Genomic DNA, 5,759 nt, shown 5'->3' with positions numbered 1-5,759 from the left:
AAGAAAAAGATACTTCCCAGAGAGAGGGCAGCCCAGTTGCTGGTGTCTGAGGAAGTCTTAAACTAATACCTTTACCAGTGTCCTGGGAACTTCTGGAATGCTTGGTTTCTGCAGACCTTGGGTCACTGACAACTCATTCAGCACACACCAACCACATGTTGACCGTGTGTGTGCTGTGGTTGGTATCTATTGGAACCCACTGTGTTGTCGTAACCCTGGTGGGAATGAGGGTGCCTGCCAAAGTTGTGGGGAGGGTGGGCCGGTAGCTACACCTGGCACATAGTAGGGCTCACTGATGACCACGTTTACTGGCTTCCTATTAGGGCGACCAGTCACACAAAGCCAGAGAGCAGGCAAGAGTGTGATTTACAGGAAGAGCAGACGAGATTATTGGAGGCCTTCCAGTTACCAGCACTTGTTGATATTGAAAGTGATTATTTTTAAATGAAAGCAACTACGTGATAACAATTATATGTCATAGCATGTTAAAAGCTTTACAAGGCAAGCGACCCTCAGCAATAAAAATGCAAAGAAAGTAGATCTCTCAACTGACCAAAGGAACAAAAGGATCTTCTATCACAGAAGCTGTACTGTAGCCATTGTTAAATCTTTGCTGTGAGGTCACCGGTCCTTTCTCTGGTCCCACATTAACGCACCCGTGCATTGGAAGATGCCAAGGCAGGTCTGGCTGAGGTTCTGAAGCTGAAATAGCGAAGAAATAATCTATGATCCTCACCCTACGGTACTATGACTGTGCTTTGAGCTTCTGTGAAGAGTCAGAGTCCAGTAGGATATGGGGGTGGGGCACAGAGCCCCACAGAGAGTGGCGCTGGTGTCTGTTTGGCATCTGGTGAGTCTCTGTGGTGGGTCAGTACAGGGTGAAGGCCCTGCTCCTAGTGGGAAGGACTGAATGTAAATGTGTGTGCTCAGGTCTGTCCTGTGCTATAAAGCCACAGTTCTATTGGATGAGGGCCCCAATCTCACTGAACTTAGCTTCCAAATGTCTCACCCCCAAGGACCATTGGATGGGGTTTCTGCTCTCTTAACACCACACAACAGGAATTAAGTTTTGGCACGGCTTTCGGGGAGAACACTCAAACCACAAACCATACTACTGTTCTCTTCGTGTATCCTGAATCCGATGCCAAGATCATCCTGGTTACTTACGGTAACTCTCTATCCGCATGGTCCTGGGACAGGTGAGAGCAGGGACAGTCGCTCAGCTCCCAGGTGTGCACTCCAGCACTCTGAAGAGGAACTGTAAACAAAGGGCAGGCCGCCATCAGCCACCGAGTGGATGACTGAGGAGAGGACTCTGATCTCTATGGGCTTCCCTCAGAGGGGTGGGAGAGGCCCTGGAGAGCTTGAGAGAACACGCAGCGCTATGGCTTGCAGGCATGATGACGAGTCTGTGGTTGTAATTGTGAGTTAAGCTTGCATTTCCGAGCGACACTGACCTTGGTCATGCACATCGCTGGGGCTCTAAAGGAAGAAAAGATTTTAGAAAAAAAAAATTTAAGAAATGCAACCATGCAGCTGAAGCTTGGAAGGGGGAGTCTAAAAATTACTAGGTTAGTGCACGAGAGAAGAGTGAGAGCCCCGCTGGCAGAAAAGGGCTTGTTAGGGAACTGCACTGTGTGTAAGAAAAGACAACCAGAAAGCAGCTCAAGTCAACCTCGTGCATAACTGCAGCATCAGAAAAGCACGAGACAGGGGCAGTGAGCAGAAGGCATGTCTGTCTGCCATCAGTCTGTCTGTCTAACTATCTATCTATCATCTATCACTTAACTATTGTGTATTTACCCCCATGAGAGCAGTAGGTGCAGAAATCTGAGTTTTGTGGGTCTCTGTGATGGTAATCTTCATACTCAACTTGGCTGGATTGAGAATTACATAGGAGCCCCTCTGTGTGTGACCTGTTTCCCACAGGGCTAACTGAGGAGAGGCTATCCCTGAATGTGGGAGGTTCCATCCTGTAGGGTCCTGGACTGAAAAGAAGGGCAGAAATGGGAGTGGGGGAAGCTGAGAAGCAGCTTCTGTCTCTCTCTGCTTCTTGACCACGGTCCCGAGCTGACCATCTCCTGCCATGCCTTCCCTGCCGTGGTGGACTGCATCCTTCCCTACCAACGAGCTTTTCTTTCTTAGGTTTCTTTTGTTAGGTATTTTATTAGAGCAATGAGAAACGTAACTGTTTCCTGATGTTGCTTTAAGTGTTGTCTACAACAGGGAGAACTCTGCTGTCCCCTTCAACTCCTAAGTCAGGCTTACAACTTCTGTGTTGTGTTGAGGCAATTAAAAAAAAAAAATCCTTTGAATTGGATGAAAAAAAAAAAGCCTTCTTTCAGATTTTAGCTTTTCAAGTCCAAAGTAATAGTTAAAACACTGAAACAGAGTTAACCTTAAATCTTCTCTTCTCTCTCTTGGCGTTGGTTGACTCCCTCCTCCTGGAAGCCTGCCCTGGGAAGGGGGCACGCTCCTCCTCCCACTCCTCCTCCTCCCCTCTCTCTGCTCACCTCCTCCCCCTTGCAAGGCGCCATTCCCCTGCAAGCCTGGCATGGAGCCCGGAGAGGAGAAAGGTGACAGAACAAGAGTCTTCTCACGTGCCAGGGTGGCCCAAGCCTTTTGGGCTGGGCAGCTGGCCTCCCTGGAGAGACCTGGCAGCCCATGAAAGCTGACCCTGTCAGAGGCCTGCCCAGCTGGGCAGCTTTCTCTTGCTGTCCCCTGACTTGGGCTGAAACACCGCTGTGCCTCGGGGTGGCCTTATGTGACTCCTTCCCCAGCTGCAGGGATTCTGATGGTCTAAAATCCAGCCTCTTTCCACTGAGGTCTTCTATTCAGGCCCACAGGCTCCAAAGGCCATGGTGGCCTTACTGGTGACCTTTCCCACGGGGTGGGAACATCTCTGGTGTGGGGACATCTCTTGCTCTTAGTGGGGTCACTAAGGAAGTGGCCATCACTAACATTTATATGTCACATTATCCATCACTGTCCTATATGACATTCACATATACTATCTAGTGACATAAATGTTCACCACCACCTGCATGATAGGTGAACCTGGCAAGCTGTGCCCATGGCATTGGCTCTAAACTTCTGCCTGCACTTTGTTCACCACAAAGCACCACATTGACATTTCTCTTACCATTGGCTTTGCTGCAGAAGCAGAAACCAGAAGAGTGAGCTTTTATAGATCAGGAAGAACTTACCATGAGGCTTTGAGCAGTTCAGTAGTATCTCTGGGTCTCAGTTTTCCCAACCAGAAAATGGAGTGGACTTGTTATCATCCGGATCCTTTCTCACACTAAAATTCCATGACCTGGCACAGCTCTGGCATAAAGAATGGCACAGAGGGAGCTGTGGAGCTGGAGTATGAAAGGACTGCATAGGATCATGGCCACAGTCAGACTCAGACAGACGGGTATAAATGCCCTTGAAATCTTTAGCATCTTCAGACATGACAAAAGGTTAAGTATGTACTTAAAACGCCTTGAAATCTAGGTCTTTGATAATTGCTTCTTTTCAGCTCTAAAGAGAAGGCTCAATAAAAAGAGAGGCTTCAGCACATTGTCTCGAGCGAGACCCTTAAAACGTTTGCTCTTCTGACTCATTAACTCCACACCAAAAATAGATTCAAAGAACCCATCAGAAGCATACACAAAGATTTATTCACAGGAGTGTGAATCATGGTCCTCCTCGTGGTAGTATAAACTAGAAGCTACTCTCCCTTTATTCCATCTCTGTTCACAGGATACTTCCTTAGAGAGGGTTTCCAACTGCACAAATGAAAAAGGACCAGCGTCAGGCCTGGGGAGATGGCTTCCTCAGCAATGTGCTTGTTGCATAAGCATGAGGGTGTGAATTTGGTCCCCTAGAGCCCATGGTTAAAAACAAAATGAGCTAGGTGGTGCAGGCCTCTAATCCTAGAACTCAGGAGGCAGAGGTAAATGGATCTCTGTGAGTTCAGGGTCACCTTGGTCTACACAGAGAAGTCCAGAATAGTCCAGACTACATAGAGACCTTGTTCCAAAAGAAAAAAAAGAAAGAGAAAGAAAAGGAAAGAAAAAGACAGAGAAAGAAAAAGAGAAAGGGGACTAGAGAGATGACTCAGCAATTAAGAACACTTGCTGTTCTTCCAGAAGACCTAGCTTTGATTTCCACACAGTTCCAGGGATCTAAAGCCCTTTTTCTGGCTTCTGAAGGCACCGCACACATATCTACATTCAGGCAAAATGCCGATGCACATAAACATTAAAAAAATTTTTTTTAAAAGCTAAACATGGCAGATGCCTATAATCCCAGTGTTGGAGATACAGAGACAGAAGGATGCTTGGAGTTCGTTAGCCAGCCATTCTGTCCAAACTGGTAAGCTCCAGATTCAGGGGGAAATCCCATCTCAAAGCTGACATTACCTTTTGACCTCCACCTGCAGCTGCACATATGCTCACACACACATGCACACACATACACACACACACACACAAAATCTATGTACACACACATGAATATTCATAGCCCTGTCTCCTGGTCCTGTCTGTATTTTATATCAATATCACTATTTAATGTTTGTATATATTTTTTTCCTTTCTATTCCAACTAAGATGTGGGTTTTCTATGTTGGTTTTCTATGGCTGGAAGTATATTTAAATCCAAGGATGTTTTTAAAGAAAAACAATTTGAAAAAAAAATTAGGCGTGAAGATGAATACTAAGAATATTAATTAAGAATAAGAAGAAAAGGTTCTTGCACAGTTTCTTAGCAGTCTAGCATGCAGTGATTCTGATTCCAAAATTAACTGTGTGGTCTGTTTTGTTCACAGCTAGGTCACTAAGACAGACAACAGCCTCTAGCACATACCAGTTACCAAAGAAATAATCCCAGAATGAAGTGTCTAACGAAAGAAAACTGATAGTAACTGAACAAAGGGAAGCAGGATGAGGCCTTGTTGGATAAACATTGTAACCAACGTTTACAATGGATTTGGATGGAATGGAAGTAATGGATTTGAACCCAGGTCTGCTCTCCCGTTTGGATTAATGGTTTCCCAGATAGACTCCATTGCCAGCTTCCCTTGAAGCTAGGTATCCATTGCCAGCTTCCCTTGAAGCTAGGTGTGACCATGCAATGGTATTCTTGCAAGTTGACTAGGTAGACATGACGGTGCCACTTTTTGGCCTAGGTCCTAGGACCTGCCACCTCTATGTTGTCTAACATCTGGATGTGGTGCTGACTTAATCTGGCTAGATTCTGAGGGTTGTACCATGCCGACATGGAAAAAAATCAGCAATTCTGATCAATGAATATGGATCCTCCCTACAGACTCATACAGCTCACATCTGTTATGTGACAGAGAGACAACCTTCCTTCGTCTTTACACTTTGCTATCTGAGAGTTCTCTGTTACAGCAGCTTAGGGTTCTCTGTGTTTCCTACCCCCTTATGTCACTTCTCCCTCCCCTTCCTTCAGATCCATCCCGCTGTGGTGTGAACAGCCAGGCAACTTCTAGGCTTAAGAAGATGTTGGCCCCAACTGTAAAGAAGCAATTCCCACCTGGAATCGATGGTGCCTGCAATTTTTTTCACGCTCTCTCAGGGACTAAGTTAGCTCTGGGGCCTGTGAAGTAATGGCAATCATAGCACAAGATTTTTCCTCCAAAGAGGAGGATTGAGCAGGAAGAAGATGATGAGGTATTCTGAAGAAATGAGGGTTGTAGCAATTCCCTTCCTGGGGTTATCAACATATAGAAAAGATATTCCTCCTTT

Source organism: Apodemus sylvaticus, chromosome 11 (genome assembly GCF_947179515.1).
Source record: "Apodemus sylvaticus chromosome 11, mApoSyl1.1, whole genome shotgun sequence".
In the NCBI taxonomy this organism is placed as follows: domain Eukaryota; kingdom Metazoa; phylum Chordata; class Mammalia; order Rodentia; family Muridae; genus Apodemus; species Apodemus sylvaticus.
Note: the sequence above shows the minus strand (reverse complement) of the source record.